This window comes from Eulemur rufifrons, chromosome 7 (genome assembly GCF_041146395.1).
Source record: "Eulemur rufifrons isolate Redbay chromosome 7, OSU_ERuf_1, whole genome shotgun sequence".
Lineage (NCBI taxonomy): Eukaryota > Metazoa > Chordata > Mammalia > Primates > Lemuridae > Eulemur > Eulemur rufifrons.
Genome location: NC_090989.1, coordinates 109,684,459 through 109,702,438, shown reverse-complemented (window position 1 = coordinate 109,702,438; position 17,980 = coordinate 109,684,459).

Genomic DNA, 17,980 nt, shown 5'->3' with positions numbered 1-17,980 from the left:
TTATCTATTCCAGACACTTCTATCACTTGGGGAATTCTAAGTATTTAGAGGTTAACTTCCAGGAACCAGACAAAGGAGAGTCAAATTGTTTATCACACAGCACCTCAAGTTACAAATTGAGTTTATCACACTCCTCCACTCAAAATTCATTATTCTGACCCATACTTACAAATCTCCTTTCTTTTGTTTTTTATTTTCACATTTATTTATTTATGTTGTTAAGTATGAAATGTCTAATTTCCTTAAGTACTAAGTTTGACAATTGATATCTCTGACATTTCACTTTGACACTTCTTGTTTTATTTTTATTGTCAAGATACATCCTCAGTCTTTCAAATGCATGCTTTGGCTTGTGATTATCTTACAAAATTTTTTTAGAGCAATTTTTGTGAAACCATGGATAAGTCAAAAATTCATGTTACTTTCAAATATGAGTTCTCTTGTGGAACCAATGCACACAGACAGATAAAAATATTAACGAAAGGTTTGGGGAGGATGTGGCTAATGAACACACAGTACGTCAGTTTGAGAAGTTCCATTCTCATAAGAAGAGAAATCGTCTTAAAGCTTGCCCTTTTTTGCTGTCAGGACATAAAGGCAAACCATTTTTACATCATATTGTTATGTGTGATGAAAAACAGATTCTTTTTGACAATCACAAGCACTCGGCACAATGGTTGGATAAAGATGAAGTGCCAAAACACAGTCCAAAACCTAACATTTATCAAAAAAGCTAATGGTATCCATTTGGTGGTCCAGCACTTGTATTATCCACTACAGCTTCATGGAACCTGGTCAATAGATTACAGCAAATGTCTACTGCAACCAATTGGACAAAATGATGAAGATGCTTGTGATTAAGCAGCCAAGATTTGCCAATGGAGACAGGCCAATCCTCTTGCAAGCCAATGGTTGACCACGTGATGCACAAACAATGAAGCTCAAACTACAGCAACTGAACTTGTAAACTTTCTGTCATCCACTGTTTTCACCAGACCTTGCACCAAATGACTACCACTTCTTCCAGTCTTTGGACCACTTCTTGCAAGAAAAATATTACTTCTCAACAAGCCGTGGAAAACACCTCTCATGATTTCATAGCCACTCTCTCTCCAGGCTTCTTCACTGCTGGCATAAACAAACTACCTTTAAGATGGCAAAACTGTGTGGATAGTTTAGGCACATACTTTGATTAATTTTACTGAGTCTTGTTTGAGATATAATAAACCAGACTTTTTATTTGAAATTGGACATTTAATATTCAATAAACTAAATATTTTTTTGTTATAACCAATTTCATTCCTATTTCCCCTTTTTCATTGGTACCCATTCAATTGTGCTTTATATATCTTAAGATATTTCTTTACCATTATAAAATGTATAGTGATTAATTAATATAAATGGCATAGTGTTAAAGAGTCTATTTTTGAATCTTATTCAAATTTCATTATTTTATGACTCTTTTTTATGGCTATATGTGTATCTAGTTAATGACTTTTAAATACTGTGTAGTATTTCATAGCATTCATTTACCTCTATTTACTTACCAATTTCCAGAGTCTTTGATAATATAGGTTGCCTGTAATTCCCTGTTTCTACAAACAGTGCTGAGCCTAACATATTCCTAGTTGTCCCTTTAAGGATTTATGCAAGAGCATCTCTGAAGTATACACCCATTAATGGGATTGTAGATCTTAGACTGCAGTAATACTTTTAAATCTAACAAGGCTTTATTCCAGAACAGCTGGGCCAGTGGTGTAGGAAGGTCTCCATTTCATCTACTTGGTAATCCTAAATTTTATCCAATTTTCTAAGCTTTATAATTTGGTGCAAAGTGGTATTTCAGCATGATTGTAATTTGTATATTTTATTACTAGTGAGCTGAAACACCTCTTCATATTCTTGTTAACCATTTAGTTTCCTTCTCCTTTGAATTGGCAAATAATATTCTTTGCCCATTTTTTGGCTGAGTTCTGGATTTGCAGATGCTGTTTGGTATATTTTAGTTATCTCTTGTTTTTAGATATTTAATTAATATCTAAATAGATATTAGTTTAATATCTGAACTAGTTTAATATCTAAACTAATATCTAGATATTAGTTAATACTTTGTATATAACTATTGTTATTTTTGTTTAAAGTGTATTTCATTGAACAGAAGTCTTTAATTTGATGTAGTTAAATCAACTGTTTTTTTCTCCTAAAGACTTGTACCTTTGCAGTTTTCTGTAATATGTCCTTCCTCCCTTCAAGGTTGCTAGGGTATTCTCCTACATTTTCTTTATTAATTTTATAGTTTTCTTTTGCACTTAGATCTTTAATCCATATAGAGCACTTTTTTTTATATGTTATAAGAAAGGAATTCAAACTATTCCAGCTACATAATGTACCAGTTTTTTTTTTTTTTTTTTTTGGCAGAGTCTCACTCTATTGCCCAGGCTAGAGTGCTGTGGTGTTAGCCTAGCTCACAGCAACCTCAAACTGCTGGGCTCAAGCAATCCTCCTGCCTCAGCCTCCTGAGTAGCTGGGACTACAGGCATGCGCCGCCATGCCCGGCTAATTTTTTCTATATATATTTTTAGCTGTCCATATAATTTCTTTCTATTTTTAGTAGAGACGGGGTCTTGCTCTTACTTACGCTGGTCTCGAACTCCAGAGCTCAAACAATCCACCTGCCTTGGCCTCCCAGAGTGCTAGGATTACAGGCGTGAGCCACCACGCCCAGCCTCCAGTTTTTCCAATACCAACTTCTAAATAATTTATTCTTTCTCCATTGGTTTGTGTTGTAACCTTTACATATCAGTTTTCATATATGTGTGTCTTTTTTTGAGTCTCTAGTCTGTTTCTTGGTCTATTCTGTCCAGTATTGTGCCTATACTACAATGGTATTATATTTTATTATCTAAAGGTAAGGCATGATATATTTATATCTCTTCAAATTATTCTCCCATGAACATTGATTTATTATTTTGTCATAGGTTATTTTGTTGGTGCAAATGATGTATATGCTACTATATTTTCTAATTATTGTCATTATTGCCATAGAAGAAAGTGTATAGATTTTTCTTAGTTGAGCTTATATTCAGAAAACTTGGTCAGTTTTCTCATTAAAACTAATAGCTTACCTGTTGAATTCTTGGGTTATCTACATAGCTGCTCAAATCACTAGTAAATAATGAGTTTTATCTTCTCCCTTTCAATTTTTATACCTCTTATTTTTCCTTTCCAATTTTATGTTACTGACATTGCTATGATAAACATCCCTGAAAGCTAAATTCTTGAGCACAATCTCAATTATTTTCATAGAATTCACTCAGAGAGGTGAATTTTTGGGTCAGAGGCTTTTCCTATCTTAAGGCTTTAAAATATAGTGTTAAAATTTATACTGTAAATTTATACCAAAATGTTTTCCCAACAATAGTGTATAATAACTTTTTGGATTTGTATCAATGTCTAAGATTATCTATTCTTAATTTTTACAGTTTGATAATATTAAAAGGTATCTTTTCATTTGCTTTTTCATTATTAAAATTGAATCTATTTTCATGTATCAGGTATAGAATTAATGAAATAAATAAGGTACATCAGAAAGTACATTTACTTTCCATTTGTCAATTTTATTAAGACATTGAATAAGATAATTGACATGAGTGCTCTCTTGCTTATAACCAATTATCCATTCTCTAAATGCACAAATTATTCTTAATTCATACCTTCAATGTATTGAATTTCTGCTTTGTGTAAGGCATGGTATTAGGCATAGTCAGAAATCAAATTTTCAGAAATCATGATCCTTGTTCTTAAGGAATTTCTATTCTAATAGAAAAAATAAGAGATAGACATAAATACTTATGACAGATGATAGAACTAATATTTACCATAGGAGTCTCATGAATGAACTCTACATAATGCTAGAAGAGGTAAATACAGTTATGTGCTGTGTAAGGACATTTCAGCCAACATCAGACCACATTTATGATGGTGGTCACATAAAATTATAATATTATATTTTTACTGTCCTTTTCTATGTTTAAATATCTTCAGATACACAAATACTTACCATTGTGTTACAATTGCCTACAGTATTCAATACAAGAACATGTTGTACAAGTTTGTAGCATAAAAGCAATATGCTCTAACATATAGCCTAGGTGTGTAGTAGGCTATATCATCTAGGTTTATGTAAGTACACTCGATGTTTTCACAATGTTGAAATTGGCTAATGACACATTTCTCAAAATGTATCCTCTGTCAACAAGTGACATATGATTGTAACATGAAATGAAAAGGTTTTAAAGAACTCATTGGGCAGTAGAGGACAGTTAAAAAATTTTAAAAAGTGATCCCAATCACATTTAAGAGATCTTGACCTGCCAGTGGTATTTAAAATAGATTTAGAAAGATCAAGACAGCAGCCTAAAAACAGATCAGGTGGTTGGTAGAATATTTAGGCCAGGTAAGACTCAATGATGGGCTTAACCAGTGAATTAATAACAGAGATGGAGGCTGGTCCGATGGTAGTGGGTTATCAGAATTTATTAACATTAGTGTCACTAAAGTTGGTATTCAACCCCCCACTGCTAAATTTGACTGGCTAAAAAATAAATAAATTAAAAAATAATAACAAAGATGGAAAGGAGGGAAATGAAATATAGTTAATGTTTCTAAGATTTAGCATTTGTTTGCTTTAGGGGCTTAAAGAATAAGGAATCGTTCTTACTGTTTTAGCTTGGGCTATTGAGAATACAGTAGAGCTATTAACACAAATGGATTAGAAATCTAGAGTAAGAGCAATCTGGTCTGGGAAGCTGGAAAAATAACATGTTTGATATTTAGCCGGAAGCTGAAAAGCGTGTGTGTGTGTGTGTGTGTGTGTGTGTGTGTCGGTGTGTGTCTGTCTGTCTGTCTAGCTCAGAATGAAACTAAAGGTATGAATTTGAGAGTCATCTGCATAGAGCTAAAGGTAAAAATCCCATGGTCAAGATCTCACAGAAAGAAAACATACAGCAAGTAGGTAAAACAGTGAAGGTAGTAAATTTCTGCAGGTTTGCAAGTACAGGATTGGCAGAAGAGAAGCCAGTAAAAGAGAAGACAATCAATCAGGGAAGCAGAAGGAGAACTCAAAGGTGTGGAGACATGAAATCCAAGGGAGAAAAGAAGCACAGTTTAGTCAAAAGGGTTAAATGGTACAGCCAGTTGACAACGGTGAGGACAAAGACCAGAATTGAATCTGTTGTATAAGGGACATCAGTGACCTTCAGAGAAGCAAATCCAGTAGTTACAGTTTCTGAAGCCAGAAAGTATTGAGCAGCCACAAAAAAGGGCAAGCACTGATCGTCAAGCATTGTATCTAGAAGCATAGTCATGAAAACACCATGAGACATAAGACAGTACCTCAAGAAAGGTGGGGAGTACTACTCAGCTATAAGAAACAATGGTAATTTCATTCAATATATTGCATATATAATTTCTACCAAAATTAGTCTATGGTTTAATTATTTTAAATAGATTTGTCATGAAAATGCTAATACATTTTTATTGTGAGATAAAAATATTAAAGAAACACTTTGTTAAAAAAAAAAAAAAAGAAAAAGAAAAAGAAACAATGGTGATATAGCACCTCTTGTATTTTCCTGGATAGAGCTGGAACCCATTCTACTAAGTGAAGTATCCCAAGAATGGAAAAATAAGCACTACATGTACTCACCATCAAATTGGTTTCACTGATCATCACCTAAGAGCACATTTAGGAATAACATTAATCCGGTGTCGGGCAGATGTGGGGGGGAGGGAATGGGTGTATCTATACATAATGAGTGCGATGCACACCATCTAGGGGATGGACACGCTTGAAGCCTGATTTGGGGAGGGGGCAGGGGGGCAAGGGCAATATACGTAACCTAAACTTTTGTATCCCCATAATATGCTGAAATAAAAAAAAATTCAAAAAAAAAAAAAGAAAAGAAAAGAAAAGAAAGGTGGGGGAAAGTCTTGCTCAGGGAAAGGGAAACCTGCCATATTTATTGGTAGAGTAAATAGAACCTGCAAAGGATAAAAGTTAAAGATACAGAAAGAAAACCATATGAATGGAACAAAGACTTTAAAGATGTAAGGGGTATTGGGAAAAAGGTGAAGATGATGGATTAATTTCAAAAAAGAGGAGAGGTACATTTTATTCAGAGAGCAGAGAAATTTTTTCGTGAATAAGTAACCTTTCACAAATAAGGCTAATAGTATTTTTAATGTATAAAAGAGATCAACTAAATTATAACCTGCAGAATTTAAGACTGCAATTGGTCCGTCCTATTCTCAGATATATCAATAAGGAAAACAGTTGTTTTGAAAAGTGACGATGACAAAAGATGTCCTCCCGATAAGAGAATGTTGATTTTTCCTTTCTGTTAGTACGATTTGTATTTATATTAATATTATTAATTATGCTACATATTTGAGTCAAGGGGCTAGTGAATAATTCAGGATATCTCCTACTGCAATTTCAGGTTATAAACAAGTCCAAAAGGCTTTATGGCAGGCTCTGAAAAATAACTCTCTACAGTGACTGATAAGAGTCCTGTGACTTCCTACATTGTAAATTGCCTATGATTACAAAACAAGCCACCATATCCTGCTGCTCCCTGAGGCTGTTTCTTTTGTGGTAGTTCATCCATCCTTTGTTGTAACCTATAATCCTAAAGGATCAATATTTGATCTCTTACCCTGTATCAGTTAATGATCTGCTTAGTTGTGAAACTAAAGATGGGAATAGCCATGTGAACACAATATGCTATTACTCTCCTCTAGTATACGCAAAATACTACACTTTGTAGAAGTGAAGGGATAGCAAGGTGTCTACTTCAATTCAAATAAATACTGCACCCCATTCAGTGGAAAGAGTTAGTTCACTTGCTAATACTACTAAAGGGGTGGATGAAGGCAACTGCAATTTAACAAATAGTACTCAGAACATGACAGAACCTAATAAATATTAAGAAAGGACTAGATGACTACCATGGAGGAAAATAAACCTCTATGAAGAAAGCCATGTATGTAAACACTTGCTTAGGAGTTTTATCATAAGGTTAGAAACTATTGTCAGTTCTTATAAAACATGTGCCTTCACCTACACAAGTGGATAAACTCTAAGCTTAGGTATTCTGATAGAAAATAAAAATAACTGACTAAAAAGCAATAATTTACCAGACTTGTGATTTGTAAACGTAAAAGTACTCAGTAATAAAATAGTATATTCCCACTCCATATCTCTTTCAAATTTGGGGAGATTATGTGCTTTTCTTTAACATAAGCTTTATATGAACTCAGACATTTCATATTCACAAGATAAACCTTCTAGTTTTTTACCTGGATACATCTGGAATAAGAACAGATGGTACCATACCTTCAACTGCTTTTAAACTCTTGCTTGATTTATCACATAAAACTTGTCTTGGCTTTAAATGCTCCTACCTCTTCTGCCCTTCCTTCTGCTTCTGTAGTTTCTATTTGTTTTTGCCTTGCACTGTATTCTGAATATTAAAACTTCAGTGAGGTAATTGCAAAATGTAGAAGTAATAGAAATTTTGGAAGGATTATAACAAAATGTTACAAGAAGTTATTACTATGTCATGGGATTATTGGTGATTTGCTTTCTGTTTTATACTTCTATATACTTTCCTTATTTATACTTCTTTAATATTACCTGAAAAATTTACAAAATTTTATATTATTTTTATAAAAAATATAATACTATTTATACTTTGAAAAAAATTTGATGGTAATCTGTGCCTGAATCGCTTATTTTTTTCTTCATAATTCTAGTCAATAAAGCTAAAAATCACTTTAAACTTTTAATTCCTGCTTTTCAGCTTTATAAAACATTGCCTCCTTTTTCTAATTAATTTAAATAGAGGTATATGTGTGATTATACAACCATATTTCTATATTTTCTGATCCTTAATGGAATTGGAAGTAAATAAAACCAAATTTAGGCTGACATCTGAGATTTAAGAGAAGCAATGTTGCTTGCTTAAACCAAATTGAAATCCAAATAATTTATTTCCACTCACACTAATCTCTGTGCAACACGAGTTAACCTTATTTGATTTTATTCTGTGAGAGTGGGAAATATTGTGGTCAGCATTCTGACTTCACGAAAAAAAATGACATTCAGCTAAAATAACATAGCTCTTATTCTAATTTAAACTATTACTGATTTTCTTGCTGTAAAAATTCACCTTAATTTATAAAAGACATTCAAATAACAGCTTAAACACGTTTTGTGAAGGATTGAAGCTATTAAGTTCTCCCTATATAATTCCTAAATTCAATGGAACCATAATACCTGTGAGCTAGACGGTATTAATTTAGAAAATTTCTTACATAGAAACATATCCCACTTCTTGCCATGTCCACACAATTGGGGTATTTCTTGTTCTTATGCTATTCAACTCTTCCTAGAGACCTAGCTTACAGGGTTTTTTTATATTATATTTCAAGAGAAATGTATATATCAATGTTACTGCACACTGAGAAGTAACCTAAGGGGGAAACTGTCCCAATAGGATGAATGTTCATCTTTAGGAAAGTCTGTATCTTTTAGGAAAAAGGATGGCTCAAAGGAGTCAAGTTGGCAGAGAAAGAGAATATATGATGATAAATCAATTATATATCATCCCCTGGAAAGTAATGGCTCTGACCACCTCACTGACTACCTCATAGGATTATTGTGAAGATAAAATGAGAATTTAGGTGAAAGCATTTTATAAACTCTAAAGTGCTGTGCAAATATTATTATTCTTCTTGAATAACTTCCATCTGTGCAGTGTCTGGCAAGTGTAAAAATAGAGGAGTTGCGTGACAACCCAAGTTAAAGGTTTACTTAAGCTGAGTAAATTGATCACAATTAGAAACATTGATTTGTAAAATTCTTTCATTAATTTAAAATGAGATTTCAAGCAATGTGTTACAAATAAGATGACATTGTTTGAATTTTCTATCAAGAAATTGTGCGGTTTAGAGGGAAAAATCTAGTAACGTGACTAATTTCTAGTATTCTTTTATCTTATTATACTTGGTGGTTCCAGTTCAACACTGAACTTGCTGGTTTTTGTTTTTTTCTCTTCAACCATTTGTATTTGACATTTGTTATTCAGATTGCATTTTTGATCAGCATAATGCATTTACAGTTGACAGGCTTATTAATATGATATTTATCCATTATTTCATTTTCAGAAAATATTAGCATTATAATAATTGTGCTTAAATTGAAAGTAACACATACAGTTTTCCAGGTACAATGTTTTATGGATATAAAACTGTTCACAACTTCCATGGACAACAACAGTGCTGATTACAGATCATTCAAACAAATGTTCTTTGATTTGGCTATTATAACCACGTCTGTCTCTGTTAAGGGGGGGAAATAAAACTAGTGATATAATTCCCTATGTGTTGAAACCTTTTAGCTGGGAACAGCTTTTTAATGGCTTTCTTTGCAGTCAGCAAGAAATGTACATTTATTCAACTGAAAGCAACAATGATGATAAGGAAAAAAAAATGTTTCCAACTCTTGTTTCACTACATGATTTTGAAGATGCTTTTGTGAAGTTTCATTTACAGTCTCTAACAAAGCAAATCAAGAGATACATATATTATCTGTGTATAGAACACAATAAAAGTATGAAGAGAAATAAAATGACTGCATTGGATTGATACAGCAGTGTATCTGCCCAGACAGGGCCTATTTTATTCCTAATCATAAAGAATTGGCTGGCAAATGTTAGGTATTTATTCACATTTGAAAAAAAAATTTCCAGCTCAATTCAATATAATAAGTCACCTAATGATCACAGCCTTTGTAACAAAAGAACTAGCAGGATGTTGCAAATATGTCAGTGAAGAACAGGGGAAAACATTAGCAGGCTCATCTGCTAGATGGTTTCTCTCTAATTAGATGACTGCAAGAATCTCAACTGAAGTCACATCTCCATCACCAACATTGGGGAATGTCAAAATAGTGTACTAATTGTCAGATTTAGGCATATCCAAACACTATATTGATATTGGCTATAATAGGATTTAACTTCTTTTCTTGAGTGGATGCTCTATGAAAGATTTGAAATTAAATCTCTTCAAGCAGAGTTAAATTTAAACAGGGATTGAGTTCTAAAGTCAGTAATTCAAACAAAAATCTGGTAGAGTCGAAATTACCATCGAAAAGTGGTTGTGTTACTTTTAGACCTCCAGCACTTACATCCTTATAAACCCAAAGCCAAGAGTTAGATCTCCTGTTCCCTTTTGCATTTTAGTCGTGACCTCCCCTGGAGTGGTAGATGGCAGAATCTAATTTGAACAAGGGAAAATCCCAAGAAAATATTCATTCATTGTCTCTCCTTCTTCTTTCTCTCTTTCTCTCTTCCTCCCTCCCTCTTTTCTCTCTCTCTCTCACTTCCTTCCCTCCCCTTCTTTCTCTCTTTTTCTGTTTTTTCAGAGCCTGCATAATTGAATTCATGGAATTTAAATGAGTGGTATGCTAGTGTACTATCCTGTACCTGACTATGCCATTCTGAATACTTAAATACATTATTTTTCCTTTAACCTTAAGACAGTGTTTTGGGATAGGCATTAATGCCTTCATTTTTAGATAAGGAAACTGAAGCTAACAGAACTTATGAAATTTGTAGGACAGTAATAAATCTTGAGTTCAAATCAACTCAATTCTAAAACCCGTGCCCTTTATATTATACTGCCCCCAATGCCTAGAAATGTGGGAAAGTATTTAAAGCATGACACAACCATAATATAAATAATAGAGCTGAACTTGGCCAGATTATTTGAATAATTTTTAGAATGCTACATAAAAGGTAAGTAAAAAGTGAATTAAGTAAAAAGTAAGTAAAAGTAAAGTAAAATTAAGTAAAAAGTGAATTTCAGAGTTGGAAAAAGGATTAGTGGTTAGTGGTTATCAAGGCTGTTATTTAACTCCTTCTGTCATCACTCTTCTCAGCCAGGCCCTCACCAGCTCCTACCTAGAGCATGGCTAACATTTCCTTGATCATTGTTTTTTTTTTTTTTTTTACTTTGAACTACTCCCTTTTTAAACCAACATGGAAATGTTTTTAATAACAATCTTCCTAAAACACCTTTTTCATCACATTCTTGCCCTCTTTAAAATTTTTTAATTGCTCCCCGTGATGGTTAATTTTATATGTTCACTTGGCTAGACCGTGGTATCCAGATATTTGGTCAAACATTATTCTGGATATTTCTTTGAAGGTGTCTTTTGGATGATATACATTTAAATCAGTGGACTTTTAGTAGAGCATATGGCCATCCATAATGTCAGTGGGTTTCCAATCAGGTGAATGGCTTAATAGAACAAAGACTGACCTCCTTCTCAGCAAGAAGAAATTCTGCCAGCACTGTCTTTGGACTTGAACTGCAACTGCAGCACTTTTCTGAGTCTCTAGTCTGTTGGTGTATCCCACCAGACACTGTGTGTGTGTGCGTGTGTGTGTTTGTGTGTACACGTCCTATTGATTTTGTTTCTCTATACTCCATATTTTCTATTTCATCAAGCTAAGCTCTTGACCTTGGGTTTCAGAGCTTTCTGTTATTAGAAAGCATCTCTTTATTCAAATTCATTTCCTCCCATACCAGTTTCTGGTAAGGGTTTGTTTTCTGGCTCAGAGATTGAGACTTCCTGCTGTGTCCTTATACTGCTGAAGAGAAAAGGAGACTCCCTTGGGCCTCTTTTATAAGGATGCTAATCACATTTCTGAGGGTTCTGACCTCATAACCTAATCACCTCTTGTTTTAGTAAATTTTGTGCTGCTATAACAGAATACCATAGGCTGATAATTTATCATGAGCAGATATTTATTGGGTCACAGTTCTGGAGCCTGGGAAGTCTGAGATGAGGTGCTGGCATCTGGTGAGGACCTTCTTGCTATGTCATTCCGGAACAGAAGGGCAAAAAGAGGGCAAGAGAAAGCAAAAGGTTGAACTCAAAGCTTTGAGCCCAGCTATAATTGACTTTAATCATGAGGGTGGAGCCTGCATGACCTAAACACCTCCCATTTGGCCCCACCTACCGACACTGTTGGATTAGTGATTAAGTTTCAACCACATGCTTTTTGAGGGACTCATTCAAATCATAAAGGCCTACTTCCTAATATCATCACTTTAGGGGCCAGGGTTTCAATCTATGAATTTGGGGAGGTGGCACAAATATTCAGACCATAGCACTGTACTCCTGGCCCTGCAAACTTTATGTACTTCTCACGTGCAAAATACACTCATTCCACCTCAACAGCCCCCAAAGTCTTTATTCATTCCAGCATCAACTCAAAAGCCTACAGTTCAGAGTTTTATCTAAATACCCTCTAAATTAGATATGGGTGAGACTCAAGGTACAATTCATCCTGAGGAAAATTTCCCTTCAGCTGTGAGCTGGTGAAATCAAATAAGTTGTGTGCTTCCAAAATACAAATGTGGGACCAGCACAGGATAGATAGTCCTATTTTAGGGAGAAATAGGAAAGAAAAAGGTATGACAGGTCCTGAGCAAGATCAAACCCCAATAAGACAACATAACATTAGGTTGAAGAATAATTATATATGGCTCAATGCTCTGCCCTTCAGGCCCAATGGGGCTCTGGTCCTGCCTTCCAGACCCACGGGGGTGAGAGTCTCACCTTCTGGACCCACTGAGGTGGCAGTTCTGCCCTCATGGCTTTGGGCAGCCCCAACTTTCACAATATCTCTGTGCGTGGATTGTATACCTAGTTATCCTAGGCTGGAATTGCATGCTTGTGGCGCTACCAGTCTGGGATTACAGTGGTGACCCCAATCCAATGGCTTCTCTGGACGTGAGGACTCTCTGAGGTGGCCCCACATTCACTGGGGCTTTTGCACTCTTGCCTCTGAAGAGGGTGGCAGCTGCAATGATTTCTGAATTGCCTCCAGGATCATTCTTCTACTGTTTTGGACAATAGCTCCTGGTTTCTGTTTAGGTGGCTGACTAGTCTCCTTCTCAGATGGTCATATGGCCACATCTTTGGTGTTCTTTCCCAAACACCCTTTCTCATTCTTTATAAAATGGGTAGAATGAGAATTTTCCAAATCTTTAAAGTTCTGCTTTTCTTTTGATTAATAGTTCCATTATTAAATAATTTCTCTTGTCTAACATTTTACTACAGATGGTCAAGAGAAGCCAAACCACACCTTCAATACTGTGTATAGAAAGTCACCCAGCTAAATACCCAATTCCATCCCTCATGAGTTCTACTTTCCACAAAACACTAGAACGCAAACACAATTCAACCTAGTTCTTTCCACATTATAACAAGGATCACCTGTCCTCCATTGTTCAATGACATTTTCCTCATTTCTATCTGAAACTTCATTGGAAGGGCCATTACTATCCATATCTCTACCATTATTCTGATGTGACCACATAGATATTCTCTAAGAAGATTAAGGCTCTCTATAGTTTCCTTTTTCTCCTGCTGAATCCTCACCAAAATCACCCTTTATGGTTTGTTCACAGCAATGTAGGATAATTCTTGTTTGCACCTCAAAACTTTAAATGCCCTATACCCATTACCCAGTTCCAAAGCTGCTTCCACATTTTTAGGTATTTGTTATAGTAGCACCCTCATTTCTCAGACCAGTTTATTGCCTTAGGCCATTGAGATTGGCATAACACAATACCATAAACTGGGTAACTTACAAGCAACGTACAAGTTTATAAACTTATAAATAACAGTAATTTATTTCTCACTGTTCTGAGTCCTGGGAATTACAAAAGCAAGGCAGATTCAGTATTTGGTAAGGGTGCACTTTCTGGCTCATAGTTGGTGTCTTACTGTTATGTCTTCACATAGTAGAAGGCGCTAGGGGGTCTCTCTCAAACTTTTCTATAAAGACACTATCTCCTTCATGAGACCTCTTTCTTAGTAAAGGGATAGGCATCAATTTGCCATGTCAACTTGTAGTGGATGATTGAAACACTGTTGAGAAGGATTCTCTGGCTGTCTCGTGTGCCTCAATAGCAAAGAGTATTATAATTAATGAGCAATGCCACATGGCTAGGGAGGGGAAGGAGTAGTAGTGTGTCAAGTATTTACTCTGTTTGCCATCCTCATTGTAATCATTATAATGCAAAGGTAGTGTATATGTGTAAAATGTACATGTGGCCTATCACTGTCTGAATCATCATTATGTGGTCCATGGCTATATTTCGCTTATGATTCTGGTGGCTAGAAAGTCCAAGTGCTTGGTGCAGGCATCAGTTAAGCTTCTGGGGAAGGCCACATGATGCATCACAGCACTACAGAGAAGCAGAAAAGCAAGCAGATGTGTGCAAAATGATACGCAGAAGAGGCAGGGGTCACTTACAACAATCCACTCTCTTGGAAACTAATACAATCCCAAGAGAACTAATTCAGTCTCATAAGAGCAAGAACTTACTCACTACCTCAAGAATGGCACCAAGCTTCCAATGAGAGCATAACCCCCATGATCCAAATGCCTCCCATTAAGCCCCACCTTTTAAAGATTCCATTTTCTAACAATGTCCATTGTGGCATGAGTTTTGGTTCCAGCATGAGCTTTGGTGGGAACATCCAAACATAGCAGTAGGTTTTCTTTCTCTCTCTCCGTCTGTCTCTCTTTCTTTTTCTTTTCCTACTGTAAAATGCCTGACTCTCTTGTCAGATAAATACACACACACACACACACACACACACACCATCTTTTTTGCAGGTAACCATAAAAATTTACTCAATCTCATAAATCTGAGATGCCACAAAATTCACCCAATTTAAATACAGAAAAGCAAATTAGTTCCTTAAATGAACTAATCTTAAATCCACCATTTGGAGAAGTAATAGGAGATGAACATTTAAAATAGGTAATAATTCTGTCTTAACTAAAGACTTATAATTGAAATATCTTAAGTACTAGACAGAAGGAAATTGCACTAATCCAAATGAGATGAACTTATTAAAAAGGGATAAAAAGTAAATTTTAGTAATTTCTGATGCAATGTAGAAGACATTGGAAAACAAAATATATTGGGTACCTTTTTCAAATGGCAATTAAGATTAAGTAGTATCCTTTAGCTGGATGTTGTGGTGTGTGCCTATAGTCTTAGCTACTCAAGAGGCTGAGTTTGGAGGATCACTTCAGCCCAGAAGTTCAAGGTTGCAGTGAGCTATGATAACACCTGGGTGACAGAGAAAGAGAGACCTGTCTAAAAAAAAAAAAAAAGAGAGAGATTAAGCAGCATTCTGTTATAAATGAACAATAGCCATAGGGCACTAGATCTATATATTCATTAAGTTTCATTTAAAACTTATTTGTTTTACATAAAATTAAATTTGCATACAAATAAGAAATTCTCTGTTTTTGAAACTTTATATTAAGTATAAAGACCTCAAGTAGTGCTTGTCACATAGTGGGCAGTCAGTAACTATTTGTGAAATATATATGGAATGAATAAATGGCATCAATAAACTTTCTTTTAAATACTATAGATTAGAACAGTTTGAATTATTGCCTGGGAAAAATTAAGTAAAAAGTAAGATTTTCACTCAAAGAAAACTGTTCATTTATTCACATTGAACAGGATCCATGTGGCCTATATTCATATTCAGTTAATCAATCTGAAGAGCACTCTTGGGAGTGAGAGATTGAGAACTTTAATCTCCTCCTATGGGCTTCTCTGTTCTCTTCACATCAGCAGCCCTGGATTAACTTGCAGTTCCTCAAACACACTAGCCAGTCTCAGGCTTCACACTTGCTCTCCCCTCTGCCTAGAATCCTCTTCCCCCAGATGTCTGCATGGGTCACTCCCTTAGGGATGCAGTTCTCTGCTTAAATGTCTTCTTTTAGAGAGATTTCCACATCAACCTAAGACACAATCACCTGATCCCTTTCTTTGCTTCATGTTTCTCAACAATCCTTGTCGATCGTTGGCATTATTTTCATACTTATTTGTTTGTCTCCTGTCCTGGAATTAAATCCCATGAAGGCAAAGATATTGTTGTTCTTTCTCACTGCTGTATGGCCCAACATCTAGAACAGTTTGTGACACAGAGGAGTGCTTTTTAATATTTGTTAATACTAAATGTATTACATCATGAAGACACTAGAGGAGGTCAGGTAGCAAGGTGAATCAACATTCGTGAAAAAAATCTGTGATGAATTGATGAATCATCATTAAAATCCCTTCTGTCTGTACGAGAAAGATGGTACTCTGAGATAAACAGAATTGCTATAGAGAATTTACATCCTGTCCTTAAAGAAAGAGGGCCTACCCCGGCATTTATTTAAAATAGGAATTCAGTCCTTAATATAGGAATTTCAGCTTGTGTTCCACATTGCATCATTCACATAACAATCAAGTGCCAATCAGGCCATTTTGAATAAAATAAACTAAATCAAATAAAAATTAAATGCAAACATCAATACACTTAAATTTAAAATACTGTTAAAACTTAAAAGGAAGAAATAGCATAAAATTAGCATGAAAATTAAGCAAAAACAGTTAAACTGAGTTGTTAAATAGGGCCATTAAGGAGACAAAGTACCACTCAGGCTATTTTCTAGCCAAATAACAATTTGTTAATATAAGCACATTGGCTGCAAATTAATTCCTTATAATCTAAAATGGGCACTGGTTTCATTCTCTTCACTGATGCAAACTTCTACCCTCTAAAAGCCAGAGTAAAGAAAAATAAGGTAAAGAGAAATGCGCTTTTGTTGTGTGAATCTTTGGTTGAGACTTCATATTACAAATTATGATGTTTTTGTTTTTGTTGTTTTCTAAAATCAAGTGGATCTTATCATAGAGGGGAAACATGTCCAGGGTCACAAAGTTTGCTCCTCTGTATTACTGTGGGTTTGACCTTGTTACTGTGGCCATAGATAGCACTATGTATTTCATCTAATCTACTCTTGAGTATTCCCAGTGATGGCACCTTAGTGACCTTTTCGCAGCAAATTATTCCAAAATCTAATCAACTCTACATTTAGAAATACTTTCCTAATGTCTAACCTAATGGTCTAGTTTCAGGCTGTTATACCTCGTTATACTACCCTTAACAACTTTAACGAATTCCTCTTCTTGGTTGGGTTTTTTCACCTCCCAAGTACCTATGCTGTATCACAGCCATTTGTACAGTCTATTTTCTAAACAGAATTGGGCAAATAATGATCCCTTAACCTCACTGAAAAGACCATGATCTGTAAATCCTCTATCACCCTTATTACTGTGATCTAGATTCTAGCCCTCTTAAAAACTAGAATGACTTTGCATTTTAAAATGCCAAGTAATGATATAGTGCTTCTGTTTCCTTTCTGGTAGTGTGCAAAGCTATTGTCAGGTTTAAGTCTGGAATGTTGGTTCTTAGTGCACTCATGGCTGAAGAATGACCAGACCCACCAAAGCTAGGCAAGCATGAGGTGAAGTTTATTGAAGGGAGGAAGATAGGATTATAGAGCAAGAGTGACACATAGGTTTGCAAAGCATGACACATACAACACAGATCATGACTGGACCCCTTGTCAGAGCAGGAAAAGAGAGCTTGGTTATGGTCTGGGTCTTGTTTTATGGTGTCCGGATAGGGACCTCCCCATGTTTGAAACGTCACCATAGAACCACTTCGATTGGACAGTTGGGGAGCTGCATGACCTGACTCTTACTGCCCTTGTGAATTCTAGGTCACTTTCCGGACTTTATGGTAACCATGAGGCCTGGCCCATGGGCTAGAGGGTCCTCTGCATTCTTTTTCAGCTGGTGTGGCAAGTACTGATTGGCAGATTAGTAGAGTATTCCCTCCTCCCCCAGGTATGGAGAATTAGGGTTGGGCAGGAGCAAGATGGGGGCAACAGCGCCCACTTTCATCCCTAGGAGACCTAGAATCCCTCACTATCTACCTAACACTATCACCAGAGTTTAGTCAGCTTCAAAATGGAAA